Source organism: Manis javanica, chromosome 13 (genome assembly GCF_040802235.1).
Source record: "Manis javanica isolate MJ-LG chromosome 13, MJ_LKY, whole genome shotgun sequence".
Lineage (NCBI taxonomy): Eukaryota > Metazoa > Chordata > Mammalia > Pholidota > Manidae > Manis > Manis javanica.
This window is the reverse complement of record NC_133168.1, coordinates 18,108,384-18,126,597: the sequence shown is the minus strand read 5'-3', so window position 1 is coordinate 18,126,597 and position 18,214 is coordinate 18,108,384. Positions and strand designations below refer to the sequence as shown.

The following is an 18,214-nucleotide window of genomic DNA, read 5'->3' as shown; positions in this document are numbered from 1 at the left end:
TAGAATTAAAAACCCATGTAAAAACTGAATTATGGGAAGGTCAGAAAATGTTAAATATTTATGAGCAAAATCATGTTTATATTCTACTGTTAACTCTGATGATTTATTTGTTTGAACAAGGCATCTCTTTTTATCATAAAACTTATCTAAGAGGAGCTGAGCTTCAGTTTCCTAAGTATTTGTGAAAGACAGTTTTGTATTTAAAAGGAAGTCTCCCCAGTAGCCAATTTTTCATAGCAGGACAGTTTTCCTAAAGACATGGTGTTCCACTTAATTAATTTCCATGTAGCTGTTCCCTGCTAAAAGGGTCATTAACCTAAATTAGGCCTGCCCGTCTGCAGTGGCAAGCACATAGTAAAAACTAACACCATTGGTATAGCCTCAAAATGGGAAAGTTAAACCAGATTGTTCATGAACTGAAAACTAAATTCAAAGTGATTATTTCATCCTTCTGAAAAAACCTCTATGCCCACGTGGAAAGCTTTGTTTTCCCCATTACATCCCCTGCCCCATACAGAGGGTCATTGGCTTCAATGACATTACCTTTGAACAGGTAGCCACAGGAAAGCGTTGCTCTTTTTTATCAAGCACAGCTGACATCTAGAGAGAAAAATAAAAAACAGAAAATAGTAAGACACAGAGTGGGAAATCAGGGCTTGGCAACTTTGTTTGCAGTTGTTGCCTTTGGCTCTGAGTAGGACTTCTGGTTGGCTGCTGAAGGAAAACTTTTGGACTATTTTCCACAGACAGAACAGGCCACATGAAGTTTCTATTATCACTTCCATCTTGGCTGGTGCTAGTGCCCAGAACGGGTGGCTTTCTGTCCCTCACCGTTCAGCGCGTCATACTGAGTGTAGCTTTCATACTTGGGGGCCTCCCCCGCGCCTATCTCGGATCGTTACCTCTGAGGGGTGAGACCGGCCCCAGGATAGTCTTCCAAACAGCCGCTGTTTCTGGAGGAAGATCAAGCCCAACCCAATTTTTCTTTCCCAAAACTGTGTTACAATTAATTGTGTCAAAATTCGCATCAATGAACTCTTAAGTCAGAAACTAGATGACATTTTATAGGACTGCAGCATTTAAGATTTCTGAGTATTTTTAACATGTATTCAAGAACCAGGAAGAATGTAATCAGTTCCCTTGGCAGCTCCCACGTGGCAAGCTTAGTCTGGTTCCACAAACCTTTTTCTCCTCCTTAGTTAAGGAGGAAGAATGGGGAAGTTCAAAGGATCTCCATGGAATTTCAACAGAATTCCATGAAGCTTCAAATGTTTGAAAGTAACAGTTTGTATATCTTTATATGTTGTAACCTTAGCACTGAACAACCCCGAGAGGCTGTGGTCTTTGCTTGTCGATGTTCGCATCCCTTGCCTCCTAAGCGGAAAGAAATATCCATCCATTGCTCTGGACTTTGGACCACAGAAAGGTCACTTTACGGTGTGCCAGAATGGTTGGGGTTGACTGATTTCTATTTTTATTAGAAATCCTGAACTTTAGAAAATGGAATTTTAGCCAGAGGGCAGCTTTGCTTTTGAAATGGAGTTTTGTTTCTTCTTGCTCAAGTCCCATTGCCTTGGGAGCCATTAAAAATGGAAGAAAAGAATGATGAGAAAAAGAACCTCTTTATACGGATTGGTTGATGGAATAATTGGGCTGAGAAAGAGCCAGGATTCTTGGGTGTTCCGACTTTGCCACTGATTCGCTTGTTCAGTGACCCGAGGCAATTCTCTCCATCGTCGCCCAACTCAGTTTCTCTCTGTAAAATCAGGAAGCCGACGTTATGCAGGTGGTGGGGCAAGAGGGTTGGTAGCATGGGCTCTGAGGTGGATTGCCTTGTCTGAATTCTAACCCTACCACTCCTAACTGTATGACTTGGGAAAGTTATTTGACACCTCTCTGTGCCTCAGTTTCCACATCTATAAAATGATGATAGTAAGAGTACCTCCTTTTGAGGATTGTTGTGAGGAATACACGTCACGATATACATAAAATCCTTGGCATGTAGTACCCCATCAGCATTAATATGAGAGTTATTTTATTTATCTGGACCTAGTATGGGTATTATTATTATTGTTATTATTATAACCTAACTACAGATACGAGGCCCAAAGTAAGTACAAATAGTTTACCGGAATCTATTTTTCTAACCGAGTCACTTTATATAAGAGTCAAGATTTCAAGAGTTTTTGCAAATGTGGATTCAGTGAGGACATTTCACAACTATTTAAGGAGCAAGCCGAGTGATGCCGGGTCAAGGAGAAGAGTGGGAGGCCGCTGCCTCTATTACCATGTCGAGGGCTAAGTCCGGGCATTTGCAACATCTCCAGCAACATCCTCCTCACAATTACTTTAGGTGCCATTTGGATTTTACAAACATCAGTTACTTGGTTGAGGTGTGCACCATGTCACTCCCTGGGAGCTGGGTTAATTGAGTTACAAATAAACAAATGTTTAGAGATGGTGCACCCCAAAACATTCACTTACCGAAAATGGAAAACCAAAGCTATGGAGATAAGCAAGAGGCCAGGGGAAACCTAGGTCTCATTTTGCTCCCATTTTTCCTGAGCTGACCCTTCTCCGTCTATTCAGGCTGATTTTCTGCTTCTCCTCAACATACGCTGTTTCCTCTCTTCAGCTCTGCCTCCCTGGGTTGCATGGCCATCCCGCACTCAGACTTTTACTCATGTCGGTTCTCTCGGGAAGCTTCCCTTTCTCATTCTCTTATCCATATTGCACTCATTCTTAAGACCTATTGCACAAGCTGTCCTTTCCAAACATCTCTCCCTGACTCTGCTGCTTTCATGATTTCTCTCAGCAGCTAGGAGAATTATATAGCCAAAAATATGAGTTCTCTCTCTTTACTATAGCCATAGCACCATGCTGCTGTGACTGATTAATACATTCTTTATGTCCCTCAGTGCACATTTACTGAATATCTGTGATGTGACATATCTGTGCTAGCAGCCAAAGGTTGTGAGTGGATATTATTCCCATTTCATAGATTTTTAAAACATGAGATTTTAAGATGTCATTTGCTCAAGGCCCTGCAACTCGTAACTGACAAGGATGGAATTTGAATTTGAGTCTGTTCTTTTTCTACCGTTCTGTGGAGAATCTCATGCTGATGTGAACAAGTCATGGTGAGTAGGTGGGAGGACTGGGAAGGTCTTCATAGAAGTTCTGGAGAGGAGCTTGACAGAGGAATCAGAATGGGTTTGTAGGGTAGGTGGGAGGAATTTTCAGGGCCAAGGATCACAGGAACGGCAGACCAAATGGAATGCTCATGGAAGAACAGGAGGGAAATGGGGCCTCAGAGGTGGGCAAGGGCCACAGCTCCCTGACCTGTCTTGTGGGGAGACTTGTCGCAGCCTGGCCTGAGTGCTGGCCGGAGACCTGCTGCCAGGGTGAGGGCTCCCTAGACAGCAAAGTGAGAGATCTAAAGGGTGAATTAAGGCTTTGCCCTTAGCTGAGGAGAAGGCCAAACTGAGTTGCTCCTTCAGTCACTGAATGCGGGCACTGAGAGTGGGGCCAGAACTGGCAACAAGGCTGAGTTTCGGCAAGCAGGTGGGTACTGGAATGCAGGAGGGTCAAGACTAACTGTGGCGGCAGAGCTGGGCCCAAGCACATCGGATGAATTGAGCTGGTGGGCTGAGGCTTGTCTGAAACAGCTACAAGGGGCAATAGCAGACCTTTGTGGCGCACTAGAACAGGATCTGGAAGGAGAAGATAATGAAGGGCCTTATTTGATCCTATTAAGGGGCAGGGTCTTTAAAAAGATCTCTCATCCCTCTGACCTCAGAATAAGTTGTCAAGAGTGGGAGACAGTGGAGGTAGGGAGCTGGACTGTTGGTGGCAGAATCATGAAGGGCCTCTGTAGAGCTGATTCACTGGGTGCAGCAGAGATATGGGTAGAATGTTCTACCACCCAAATGTCTCGGTTGCTATGGAGTTAAATGTGTCTAGGAGTGCTGCACTGGGTTCTCTGGAAGTCCCATGTTGTCTGTGGGAGGGCTTCGGCATGGAGGCTGGGGGATATTTTGGAGCCTTGTGATTCCCTTCCTTCCATAAACATTTATCTGTTCATTCACTGACTAATTGTCTGCTGAGCACATAACACTTGCTAGGTACCCCTTTGGGCACTGGGAAGAGTAGGGCCCAAGGCACCAACATCCCTGTACACATGGAGATTTATTATAGTGAAGGACAAACATTGAAAAAATAAACACATGAATTAAGATGTAATTTGGAAAGCAAGGGCTGTGAAAGAGATGATAGAAAGCTCTGATTCAGATTAAGATGAATGGAGAGACCTCTCTGAGGAACTATATTTAAGCTGAGGTCTGATGGATGAGCACGAGTTAACCAGGCAAAGCACAAGGAAACCGTGCTCCAGGCCAGGAGAATAGTGTATACGAAATCTTTGACGTAGGAGAGAACTTGCAGCTTCAAGAGAAATCAGCAAAGCCAGTATGTTTTTGGGATTCAGTTGAGCCAAGAAGCAGGTTAGGGATTTCAAATTTTACCTGCTGTTCAAAGGGAGGAAGGGCAGCTATTAAGAGTTAAACAGGAGAATGACACAATGAATGGATGTTTTAGCTCTGACTGCTGTGCGGAGAGTGGATTGGAGAGGTGAAAGTGGGACGACCAGTTCAGAGGCTACTGCAGAAGTCCAGGCAAGATATAACATCCAGAAAGAGAAGTGGCAGGACAGTGAAGAGATGGCAGTAGATGTGGGGTATCCAGTAATTTCAAGGTAGAATCACCAGGACTTCATGACATCCTATCATCTCTGAAAATGACTTGAAAATGACATGAAATGTGAGGAGAATCTATAACTTTAAACTTTGTTTTGATGCCAAAGTTTCAATAAAGATGCTGAAGATGCTCATAATTCTTGCCAACATCTACCAAGAAAGAAAGCAAATTATATGTGTTCTCTTGCTGATCCCAGCAAGTTTGTGCATTAAGTTGTAAGCAGTCAAATCTGGAGGAGGTTTGTGCTTTACTAATGTTCTTTCAGTTTCGGTCATTAGTCTTTTGTCAGTTCCAGTTATACTTGTTTGTATATAAAACCGCAGGCTGGATTAATTTCACTAGATATGTGTCTCCTTGGTGTGAGGGTCACAAAGGGACAGTGGGGATGTTATGTGAGCTGATATCAAGACAACACACAGCACCAACATCCCACCAACAGCCCAGAAAGAGGCTGCCCAGGGTTGCCTGATGTTTCATGAATCTGCCTGTGTTTTGAGAAGAGCATCTCCTTAGAAAAAAATACTCTTTCTTTCTGGCAAAGTAGGTTGCTGGTATTTATTTGAAAATTTAGCTAGTAATAACATAAAAATACAATGCTTTAGATGACCTTAGATTTCAAAGGGTCTGAAAGTAAGGATATAAATGAGAGATCTATAAAGAATTTCAACTTGTTAAATATGAACAGAGAAGCCGCATGGGTGAAGTCATTTTTTAAAAATATATGTTGGGTTGAGGCTATATTTTTGAATAGAAAAAACAGAAAGAAACAACAAACCCTGCCCCCCCTTTTTTTCTTTCTAGTCACCTCTCCCCAACCCACCCACAATCCAGGAAAACATTTCAAAAGGAAGAACTGCAGGGCAACCCTGCCTTCTCTGTATCCTTCTGATGCTCCCTTCCTCCTTTACTCTCTCAAAGATTCAGTGTCTTCAAAATGAAGGCACTGCTAGAGGAGCAGTCCGGTGGGGGCCTCTCTGGATAGGCTGTATGGGGTCACATTTCACAGTCTCCTCATTCAGAGCATTGGGATGGCAGCAAAGGGAAGTTCACAAGAATTCTAAAAATCTAGGAAAGTTAAGTATCTCTGCCTTGTCCTTTTGAGACTGGAGTCAGGGATCTGGAACTAGGACACAGGTGCAAACACATCAGAATGAGGAACAGGACCCTGGAGAATATTTAATGTCCCTACAAGACAGGCAGGATCTGGGTTTTGCAGTCTCTTTCCCAAGGGCTCCAAATAGAAAAGGAGAGAAGAGAGACTGAAGGAGGAAAATGGGAGATGGGTCCGCGGAGAAGCAAGCAACATCAATTCACAGCTGCGGTGTATCCGTTTTTCTCGGTCTCCAGCGGTCTGAGTGGTTCTAACTACCTGATGGAGGAGGTAAGCCAGCCTTGCCCTGGGTATCTTTTCTTTAGCTAGAAAACAATGTGCCTGCTGTAACTGCTAACAAATAATGGAGAGCTTAGTTGAACTAACATTAAGAGATAATTTACTGTTAGTGAACCATTCAGGGGTCTTCCATTCACTTCTAAGAAAAAAGCCTTTTCTTATTCAGTGTGGTATAATAAAAGGAGACTCTAGTCTTTCTCGTTAGAAAAATCTTGATTTAGGTTTATCAGTGTGTGATCTTGAACAAGGTCCTGTTCGAATATAAATTCCATTAGCTTGGGTTCATGATAAACCAGCATGTAGTAGGTACTCAATAAGTACTTGCTAACTGAAGGAAGTCATCTGTATTTCTGAACCTTGGTTTCCTCCTATTAACGAGGAAAATGGAATACCTCACAGAGCTTGTAAAATGCCTGGCCGGAGAAGACAGTCAGGCTAGAGAACCTTGGAATAACTTCAGTTGCACTGTTGCCTCCAGGCACGATTTTTTCCTGTTTTTCTCTCTCTCTCTAATTTTAAATTTTGGCTTGCTCTTACCAGTTTGCTCATGAAACCCTTTATCCCTCTCTCCTTGTACAACTTTCAGATAGATTTTAGCTCTGTTAGAGAGTGCAGGCAATCTTTCACCAAAAACTATCAACCAGAAAGCAGAAGCCTGCCATATATGCTGCCGTCAGGCACCTTCTTAATGACGTGCTCGAAGACTATTTACATATAAATATAGTAAGTTGTTCTTTGGGGACTTTTAGCCATCTAAGCAAATGCTTTGAACAAATAGGATCCTTCATTTAAGTTCTTTTATCTCCATGTCTGCCTCTACTTACAGTTTCTGTTTTCTGGCCACTCTAAGTTGCTCTCAGTTCTTGAATAAACTACATTCTTTCTGGGCCTCTGCCTTCACATGTCTGCTTCCTCTGTTGAGACTTCCCATTACTCCATCTGGTCTTTTAGGTCTCATTTTAAATGTCACATCCTCAAAAATGCCTTTTCTAATCTTGCAGAGTAGCTCAGGTCTCTTATATGTTCCCATATCTGTGCTTCCTCTTTCGTAACAGTCATCACACCTGTTACTAATTAATGGCTCTTTCCCACTTTACTTTGAGCCTCATAATGGCAGAATCTGCTTAGTTCACCATCAGCTCAGTGTCTGGCACAAAGTAAACACTTGAGAATTTTTCTTGAATTGAAAGTGAACAAATGAAACTAATGCCTCAAAAAGATTTCAACACCAGAAGGGATCTCAAAGGTATAGTGATCATATTTTCTCAAACAAGTGGCAAAAATTATGTCTGGTAACAGATTTCGGTTTTGATTTGTTAAACTGTGTATACAAAAAATGTAATGAAACTACAAATTAAAGAATCTTCCATTGTGTATTAATAATTTGCTTTTATAAAAAATAGTAAAATTACTTGACATTATGATGATCAAGAAATATGTAGTATGAATGCTTCTTCCACCTAAAGTAATCTAGAGTTCAGTAAAATAAAAGCTTATGTAGTGGGTTAATGTTTTTGAAATACTGAGACATTTTTCATTCTGGTAATTCCTAATTGTTCCATGTTGCCTCAGAGCCCTTGATTCTAGAGCTAGACAGTCTCAAATCCAGTTTCCACCATTTAGCTCTTACTGATGGTAGGCAAGTTACTTAACCTCTCTATGCTACACTTTCTTTGTCTGTGACTGGGATAATAATACTCTCTGTTTAATAGGATAATTTCGAAGATTAACTGAGGTAATACATGTAAAGTTATTAGAATATGCTTGGCACTGGCTCAAATAGATGTTATATTATTTTTACTATTGCTATCATCATCATCCAGAGAGCAGGCGCAGCTGAAAACAAAGTAGTCACTGCTTAGCACTGCATTTTAAAACACTTAAAAAAATCTATAATTGATTGCCATTAGCAAAAATGGAGAGAAAGGACCTCAGAAAGTTCTTTGAAAGCAGCCAGAAAACTGGCAAGAGATGGAATCAACTTTTTTTGAAACTCTGGAAATGAATCAAAGGCTTGCAGCACTCCAGGGAGAATTTATTCAAGAAAGCAGCTGAAACTCAACAAGAACACTGAGGTTTATGGCATTTTAACTTGCTCCATTCCCATACCCCTCTCTGCAGCTCCATGGTAGCCTGCAAACCAATGGACCACAGGCAGGTGAAAGCCAGGGGTATAGTAGCCACTGGAGAAGGTAGAATAGAGTTGTGGCCCCTTCAAAGACTCATTCCCAGAGGACAGTCATTATCTGACCTTTAGAGAACTTTAACTTGGATCTCACCCACTGCCATTGCAAAGGCCTTTTCCCCTAGGAAAGGGTGTTTGTTGAAAACATTTAGAGGCAATTGTTTAACTTTGTGACTGTCTGAGGTGGTGGATAACAGTTAGGACAAACAATAGGCTAACCAAAAAGCTTAAAAGGAAAAACTAAGGGATGAGATATTTACAGGGTTTTTGATAAGCTCTGACATGTTCCTGGGAGTTTAGAAGGCCACGTGCATGTGTAGGGCTCTGTGCATGCCAAGACTTGTGTATATGTCTAGAAAAAACATGAGAAAGTCTTACTCTCACCTCTGACTGACCTTGAGGCTTCAAAGAAATTGAGGGCTGAGAGAAAGCTGTCAACTGTCTGGCTAAATATTGAACATATGTTCCAATACACACACAGCACCCTTCAGCAAAGACTGAGAACTTATTGATTCCAGATATTTAAGGTCCCAGATATTCAATCACTAGCTGAGCACTGAGCTAAGCAATCAGGGACTTCAGCAGCCACACATGAAAATAATATAGGCTTTTCAAAATTAGTTCAGAAAAGCCACCAAATAAACAACAGCAAGTAGCAATGACAACAAACCCTGAGAAGGGGACAGAATTTGATTTCCAGATATTATATTATTTTAAATGTCTAGTTTTCAACAAAAATTCAAGATTTCAAAGAAAAAAAGAAAGTATGGCCCATATATAGAAAAAAGTCAACAGAAACGAAGAAGCTCAGACTTATCAGATAAAGACTTTGTCAGCGCTTTACAATACATGCAGAGAACAATTGGGAATCATGTCTACAGAACAAAAGGAAGGTAGGAGAATATCTCACCAAGTAGAGAATCAATAAAGAGATAGAAATTATAAAAAAGAACCAAATAGAAATTCTGGATTTTAAAAGTATAATAACTAAAATGAAAAATTTTTTGAGGGATTCAACAATAGACAGTAGCAGGTAGAAGAAAGAATCGGCAAACTTGGAAATAAATCAATTGAAATTATTCAGTTTGAGGAATAGAAAGAGAAAAAAATGAGGAAAAATGAGCAGTACATCAGAGCCCTGTGGGACACCGTCAACCATGCATATGTATAATGGGAGTCCCAGGAGAGAAGAAAAGGAAGAGAGAAAAAGGGGCAGAAAGAATATTTGGTGAAATCTTTGAAAATTCTAAATTTAATGTAAAGTCTATAACAGATTTGATAACAGTGAATTAAAGAGCTTTAGGTTGTAGGAGTCAGGGATTGAGGGGAAGGAAATCCCCCCTCCATTTTAATTTAAGGCATACCATTTGCACATGGTATAAGAAAACATGCATAATGATCTCAGATGTTTTGAGTGAGACAGAGAGGAGATAGGACCCCTTTCGGGGCAGCTGGAGGAGCTCAGAGTGTTTGAGGAGGAGAATTAGAGTTGAGATGTTAGTGTGGGGCTTTGCACTTTGCACCCTTTCTCTCTCAAGATGAAAATTCTGGTTGCACGTAGATGGAAATCTCAGATAAGTCTAAGGATTCCTCAGTGCATCTGGAGCTCTGGGAAGTGTGCTCTGGGCCAATTGGTGGGTTGCAAAAGAAAGGGAAGCAAAGTACATTTAGATGGAGAGGGTGTAAAAGAGTTGATTTGCTTACCCTCTCCCTCTCTATGTCCCAAGGTTCATGGGGCTGGAAAAGATCTAAAAATCATTTTGCATGTCTTAGTGAGACCCTAAATGAAGTTCATAACTGAGGGTTGATATATCTGCCAAAGAGTCACCATGGTGTGAAACAAGGGGACCTAGAGTAGAGGTCATGGGAGAACAGCTCATTAAGGGATGGAATGAAAGATGGGACCAAGTGGCAGAGGATCTGCAGTGCCATTGAGAGCCAGTGTGGAAAAGACCACCACACCCCCAGGCTTTCCTAGAGCACCAAAGTGGCTAAGAGGACAGATTACTTCAGCCTGATCACAGTGGAAACAGAGGCTGCTGCCCAAGACTTGGTGAGACAAGCTACATCTCAGGAAGGCCAGTGAGGACAGAGATGACACATGGGCCAATGTCTTTCTCTGGTGCTAGAATGATATGCAATCTCCCCTTCCTCCCCCACTGGAATGTAGATTATTCTGGGAAGAAGAGGAGAAGGAAAATGGAAAAGAATGGAAAGTTAAGGAGACTACATTTTAAGATGAAAGTACTTAAGTTTCTAGAATTGGAGCAGTTAAGTGTTCTGTTGCTTCAGGAGATTGGATCTTGAGAGCTAAATTTAATTTCAGCTGTAGACAAAATAATACCCTTACACATCTGGACTCTTCTTGTGCAGATGTTATTACCACTATACCTATTTAGATCACTCTTCATTTAATCCAAAATTACACATCTTTTGCATTATATATGCATTTAATTGTGTAAATTAAATACTCTGTAAAAATTAAAAAGAGAGAGAAATGTTCTTAAGTGCAGGAGAGTCCATCCACTATTCCACTCAGTGAGCGTATGTCCCTGAGTGAATGAGCTGAGACATGCGAAGAAGCCATTCCCAAGCTCTGCTCAATACCCAAGGGCTTCTCATAGAATGAAAATCTTACCATGATTCTATTGCTGAAGATACTTAACTTTTACAACCCCAAATGTATGTCAGTTATTTCATCTGGTACTCAACTCAAGAGACAACAATCTGTTCCAACAATGGAGCAAAGACTGTCTCTGTGGAATTTACTGAGAGCACGTAATGGTCCTTCCACAGCAAGCCTTCCAAAGGGATTGTCAAGGGGAATTCGCCTATATGAGCTTTTCTCTATATGTGCTACCATTTGAACTTAACCTTAAAGTAAGACTTCATTGTACATCCAAATTTTTGTCTGAACATCCAGAGAGTGGCTCTCAAAATGCTGCTTTTAAACAGCGTACAGTGGCTTTATGTTGGTAGGTTAATTTTTCTTTAATAACTTCCCAGGCCAAGTTACATTAATGTTTATCTTTCTCAAAATATTGCGGTGATCACCCTGAATTAAGTTCAAATGTGAGAGTTTAATATCGTCTCGTAACAATGTACTAATGTTAGAGGAAAAAGACTGCCTTGTGGATTTAGTTTCATATATACTGGGGCCTCTCAAAGATGAACAAACATTTGGAAGCCAACTGGAATTTGATGCTGAGATAAAGCATTCAGCTACCTAACCACAGTTGCCAAGGCCTTGGGAAATGATCCGACAACGGGGCCATTGCAAGTGGGGCCCTGTATTTAAGTCTAAAATGACTCTAGAATATATCTAGACCCACAGAATTACCAAGCTACCAACTTTACATTTATCTATCTGTTCAGGATGGGAAAAATTTTCTCACATCATTTACTGATTTTCTGCTCTGTATTGGTCAAAGAGTAAAAAAGGGGAATCCAGCACTGACTTCTTTCTGGCTGTTTAGGAAGTCTGTTCAAAATGGGATTTTTGTCTTTTAAAAAGTAAATACATGTACCTGAGATGATAACATTTTAGGTATACTGGGTAAAATGAAATGTTAACATTAAAAAAAAGTAAATACCTGTATATAGTTTTAAAAGTATGATAATTTTTACTGGATTCCATCTCTCTGCATCTCCTAATTCTCTTTTTTAAGAGGCAGAAACTTTCAAACACCTTCAGAAATAGCTAAAAGAAGCTGGCAACTTTCTGGTATTTATTTCTAAATAATACATCGCTATTAGTTTTTTCAGTTTCAGATCCTATCTATAAACTTCTTTGCAAGATGAGGAGTTAGCTTTCTTTCCACCTATTCTACCCCAGTGCACACATGGGACCTACAGAGAGCATGGTTGTGAAGAGGTCACCAGACAGGAGCTGCGGCCAAAGGTCAAAGAACATAGCTGCCGCTAAATGCCACGGGTTGGTGGCATGGATGAGGGTGAAGGTGGAATCAATATTTCAAGCTCTCCTGCCCTTTGATTTCTTGCTCTAGACAGTAATCGAGAGGGAGACATCTCCCTGCCTGGACCCAACTAGAAGCCCAGAGATGAAAGAGTCAGGCAGTCTACAGAGCTCAGTTGCCAGAAGCCAAGAATAATAGAGAGCAGAGGAAAGCTAGCACATATGATTTTTTTGTTTTCCCTGAAGTTAATAATTGCTTCACTTTTTTTTGTTGCTGTTTGTTTGCTAAGTTTTCTATTCTACTATAGAAACAAAACAGATATTTTGCCCTGATTCCAATAAGACTAAACACTTTTCACCCATTGACAATCTAAAAATAATAGGGTCCATCTGCTTCTAGTCCCCCAAATAAGACAACCTTGAATATTTCTCGTAAACCTGGACTCCCTAACAAAAGCAATTTTATCCTTGGTTTTCACTATGTGGATGTCCAAGATAAATCATTATTTTTGTTTGTGAATCAGTTGATGATGTGAGAAAATTTTTCCCATCCTGAACAGATGGATGTAAAGTTGGTAGCTTGGTAATTCTGTGGGTTTTTTTCCTTTAAAGACTTATGTTTTTAATTTTGGGAGCCAGTTCTTTTGGGTCTGACATAAAATGTAACATTTGCTATAACATTTGTCTTTCAAATATCTCTGTCTCTAAGTCTTCCTTTGACTTTACCTATCAGTAATTCATCCAGAAACTTGCTGACAGAAATTAAAGTTACTCCTGTATTCTGTCAGTTTCTACCCTTAGATTCTGTCGGCCTCCACCTCTGCAAGAAGTAAACAACTGTCTTTTGCCTGGGTAGAGAGAGTGATGTTTGGCTGCACAGGGAGGAGGGAATAATGGGGAGAGGGGTCAGATGTTCTAAATATTCCTTAAACAGACTATGCTGATTGTGTTTGCTGCCCTATCTCTCCACTTGCCTTTGGTAGTTCCTGGTATTTTCAATTTCTAAGGCAATCAGGGATGTTCATTGTCAACTCCTTCTGTGCCCTCTTAAAAGTATAGAATTAAGTTTTTTCCACTTTGCTAAATTAGTCGCTACTTATCCATTTGTATTTTAGCTTTCAGAATTTGTGATCTGGTGTCTGCTTTCATTTTCTCTCTCATTCTCTTTGTTCCAAGGGGCCTTTTATATATATATATATATATATATATATATATATATATATATATTTTTTTTTTTTTTAACATTCATTAAGTGAGATTTTAGCAGGAAGAAGAGCCAAATACATGTGTCCAATCAGATAACAGAACTATTTCATTGGGTCACAAAAAATGCTAAGTTCTAGGATTCAGCCTCTTTCCATAAAGAAGTATCTCTGGTGTGAATCACTTGGTCTTGGATTTATCAAACATAATAGTTTTCAATATTTCTTGTGCACACCTCCCATCCTTTTCCGCACCCACCCCCCCACTTTCTCTGCTACTGCTGTGTTGACTAGCTCCTTGCAGGTTTAGCTGAGCTGCATGCAGTTTTATTCTGACAGACAGTGTTTTATTTCAGCTTCTGGTTCCTGCCCTAGAACTTCTCTGATACTGAAGAGTGACCCACGGATTCTCTGGACACTCACGCGTGGGAAAACAGGAAGTCCAGGGAGTTAATATCCATGGGGTCATTCTTGACCGAGTGGGATGGTAGCCAATGAAAAAATGCTTCTTTCTTTTGTATTTGGCCAACAGTTCTGAGATGCTGTCTCGTCAGTGGGTTTCAGCCCCAGGTAAGTTCACTGTGGATTCAGTGAGACCAAAACATGATAATGGAACATTCTTGGGGTGAAAGGGGTTACATCCAGGTTTATTCTCATGGTGGCAGGTCAAGCACTATAATCCAGTCCACCCTGGGCAAGTCTGCATGCAGCAAGCCAGTCTCTGCTTCCGGGCCTCTCTTTTGCCTGCAGTTTTCTCAGTTTTTGTCTTCGGTGCTGCCACCATGCCAGCCTCTGCTCTCCTGCAGCCATGCAGCCCAGAGCACTGGGTGGAGCTCTTTTTAGAGAGTCAATAATAATGTACTACTCACTGTGTGCAGTGGTTAAGCCGACCAGGGTCAGGTGAGAATCCTGGTGATAGGAACTTACATTTTTTCTACAGATGCCTCTCAGGAGATTTTACTACTCCTGTTCCTCAATCCTGGTCATTGGGATTGCTCCCCAAATAACATCTTGCACATAGACTCTGTTTTGGCTTCAACTCTCAGAGGGACCTAGGATAAGACATATGTATTAGAAATGACACTAGAAAGTAGCTCCTTATCATGAGATTATAGAGCTGGGTCACTCATCAGTGACATGGTAATAAGAACCCCATTCATTGCTAGTAGTGGGTGGAAGGTGATAAGCCACGGCATGTGATAGCATCACAATTACCGGGACTCATCCTTGGTGGACTGGGTTGAGGTACCAGGGGAGGGGGCAGCACTAAATTAAGTAGTGGCTATACACTTGAATGGTACAGGAAAATGATAATAAAGATTGTGGTGTTGTATAGCTTTTATGGATTGCTTTGGAGGTGTCAAGAAAAGAATAATATAGGTTTGGGTCAACCAACTATTAACTCAAGGCAGAAGGCCTCCATGAAATAATTTAAGGAGAGTTTATCTAATATAGTTGCAGGGAAGACTGTGCTAAAAATTAGGACCAGAACGTAATTATAAGGGAGTCAAAATTACAAAGGAGACTGAATGTGCAGCTCTGGTAGGTCTCCTATGTCAAAGTCAGGATACTGATATGAAACAAGTGTGACTCTGCGATCTCAGAGAGGTGAACAAGCTTGATAATCTTGACTCTTTCAAACCCTCTTCAACTTCTGGGTTAGCAAGAAAAAAAAAGTTCCATTCTTCTTGCTGAGGAGAGGAGTCTTCACTTACTTGGAGACATACATTTGCCTTACCTGAGGCAGGGGCCTCCATTCTCATCAAGATCTAATCCTGGAGGCCCGTAATAAGGGTTATGTGTCAGGACAGCCCAAACAGGGAAGCACAATCCTTGTTCCAGGAGAAAACAGTTTATGCACTGGAGAAATTGCTGGACCTGATTAACATGTATGAGCAGGAAATGGGGGAACACAGGAAGGAGTAAATCTTGAGGGAATCAGACCATGGAGAGAAGAACAGACATCTAGATAGGAGAAAGTTTACTGGGATTATAAGCATGGGATTTCAATGTTCTATGAAGGATCCATAAATCTGTCTAACTAGTCTGAACCAAGGTTAGATATCACAGTGACAAAAAGTAAATGAGGTGAAGACACTGAACTGCGTTGGCATGATACTGGGGAATGGATCAGAAGCTTGGGAAGACTTGGGAAATCCATCACCTGATTATGTTGTCCAGAGGGTCCTGTGAAGACTCCTTTGTTAAGGTAATAGGGAATTCACTGGGAACAGTTTCTAATTTTAAGACACTCAGTGATCATCATCCTTGTAGGACATATTGCCATGTAATTGTATCTTATAATATCAGTGGGGATGACGGTATTCCAGAATGGGGGAGGCCAGATGGTATACTTGACTGTGAGAGGAAAAAGGGCATTTAATTATCATAGTAGAGCAAGACCAGAGTGGCAATCAGTGTGCCTTGACCTGAAGATATCTCTGGTGATAGCCTAATAGATCATGGTATTATTAAGAGTTGACAGAGTTAGAAAGTTGATTAAGATGTCATTCAACTTGCTAATATAAAAAAGAATTGAGAGCTGATAAAGCAAAGGCTGATAAAGCAAAGGCTAATTTTAGTCACTGCAAGAGAAAATTATGTTTCCAGATATAAGTCAATTCACATATCCAGATTGCTTTGTTTGAAGGGGAGGCCAGGTCCTTTTGAGGAAGGCTCTTACAATGCAGTATAGGTAAATATTTCTCTCTTTCCTCCCCTGGAGGGACCTGTAGACATTTGCTAGGGTAACTCTATATTTGGAAAAAATGGAATACTTAGAGCCAATGAATTTTAGATATGGGATCCCAGTTAACAATGATACCCAGACACTGTCATGGACCTCCAGAAAGAGGGGGTGCTTTTGGAAGCCATGTGTTAGACTTCTGTACCAAGTCTATCTCACAAATGAATCCAATGGGTCTGCAAACCCATCACTTTGTGATTTCCCAGTGCCTGAGGGTAAAGTAAATATACTTTGCACTGAATCCTAACATTGTTTCCCTAACCAGGAAAGGCCAATTGGAAGCTCCTAAATCTATTCTTCCCCCACTGTTCTACCCCCTCTGTCAAGTCATTAAATCAGAAGTGTAAGGCATGCTGTCAGGAATTGCAGAGACTGACATCACTGTGAAAGACTTAAAAGATATAGGTGTTATGGTTGCTATCATTTTCCCTTTCTTTGTCCCTGAATAGTTCCTGCAAAATCTGGATAGATCCTGGCCAATTGTGGACTCTTATATACTTAACCAGGTATTAATCCCAATTACATCTGCTCTCCTTTATGTGGTATCTTTACTGGTTCAGGTCAATACAGCTTCTTGCACTTGTGAAGCAGTTACTTATCTGGTAAATGCACACTTCTCAATCCCCATTAAAAGGGGAGATCAAAAGGTGATCCTGCTCGCCTTCACATGAGCAGGACAGCAGTATACATTCAGGCTCCTGCTCCAGGACTATCTAAGTACTTCTGCTTTTTATCACAGGCACTTCTGTCATGTTGGCAATTATCAGATCACCACATGGCATCTTGCTAAATGAACATGGTGAGCAGAACGTAGCAAGTACTGTATATGTCCTAGTAAAAATATGTATGCCAAGAAAGGGAGAAAAATCCCATGAAGATTCAGGGACTTGCCACAGTGGTGACGTTTTTATAGATCCAGTGGTCTTCTAAGATAAAAAACAAAATGTTGCACTTCACACCTCCTACTACTAAGAGTGAGGCAGAGTAATTGTGTCCCTAGCAGTTCTGCCTTCTGGTGACAGATGAGATGGATCTTAAAAGTTACATCAGAGGCCCTCTGTATTTCAAAATACAGGAGTCTTATAATTTTCTTTTTGCAAGGCTTTCATTTATGATAATAGCAATATGGCCAATTCACAATTTTATGGTCATAATTGCTCCCAGGTTTTTCAAGTGCCACAGTGACTGCAGATACATTACCTTACCTTCCATCTCCACCTAACATCAATTAAATTCAGGTGAAATCCTTAGTACTTGTGATGCCACCAAGTGCAAGGGATTTCTACTCCACCTACCACCAATAATTTATGCTCTCTTGCTTTCAGATTAGTGAGTAATCTTGCACTAAAATCTCATCCTGAGGGGCTGCTTTCTAGGGTCACTCTTGGAGCCAACGGTGTGACACGCAGAATTCTAAGATGATTCCTAGTAACCCTTGTCTTTGTATAACCCACATTCCTTTGAGAGTTGGGGGAAAACCTGAGAACAGGTCATGTTATACGGCCAGAGGGATTTTGCAGAGCTAATTAAGGTTCCAAATCAGTTGACCTTAAGATAGGAAGATTATCCAGGTGTGCCTGACCTAATTATATGAACCTTCTAAGTCTGGGTATAGAGATCAGAATCAGGGGTCAGAGAGATTTGAAGCAGAATCATCTGACATGCTGTTGCTGGCTTTGCAGAGGGAGAGCGCCACATGGCAAGGAATGCAGATGGCCTGCAGTTGCTGGGAACAGCCCCCAGCCTACAGCCAGCAAAGAAATGGAGCCTGAGACCTACAATTGTGCGGAATTAAATTCTACTATAACCAGTTAAGCCTGGAAGAGGACTCTGAGCTCCTAATGAGAATGCAACTTGGTCTGCATCTTGATTTCTTCAGTCTTTTGAGAACCTGAACAATGAACCCAGCCATACCAGGGTGGACTTCTGACCTACAGCCTTGTGTCCTGAGAAATAGGTGTTGTTTTAAGTCACTCAATTTGTGGTAATTTGTTACACAGTAATAAAAACAGTTACAGAA

At 41.0% G+C, this 18,214-nt stretch overlaps 2 long non-coding RNA genes across 4 annotated transcripts in view; one reads left to right on the top strand and one right to left on the bottom strand.

Annotated features, from left to right (window-relative positions):
- Window positions 1–7,130, bottom strand: part of LOC108404205 (uncharacterized) — a 19,185-nt gene extending 12,055 nt beyond the window's left edge. For both annotated transcript variants that reach the window (XR_001854886.3, XR_001854887.3), the window contains exons 1-2: window positions 6,970–7,130; window positions 544–600 (exon numbers count right to left, since the gene is read on the bottom strand). This is a non-coding gene — a long non-coding RNA (uncharacterized lncRNA). The remainder of the gene's footprint in view (window positions 1–543; window positions 601–6,969) is intronic.
- LOC108404204 (uncharacterized) lies at window positions 5,561–18,214 on the top strand. 2 transcript variants are annotated; one of them, XR_012124781.1, is made up of 4 exons: window positions 5,561–6,136; window positions 13,805–14,018; window positions 16,644–16,700; window positions 17,877–18,214. It is a non-coding gene; the product is annotated as an uncharacterized lncRNA (long non-coding RNA). The 2 variants fall into 2 exon arrangements; XR_001854883.3 differs by lacking the exon at window positions 16,644–16,700.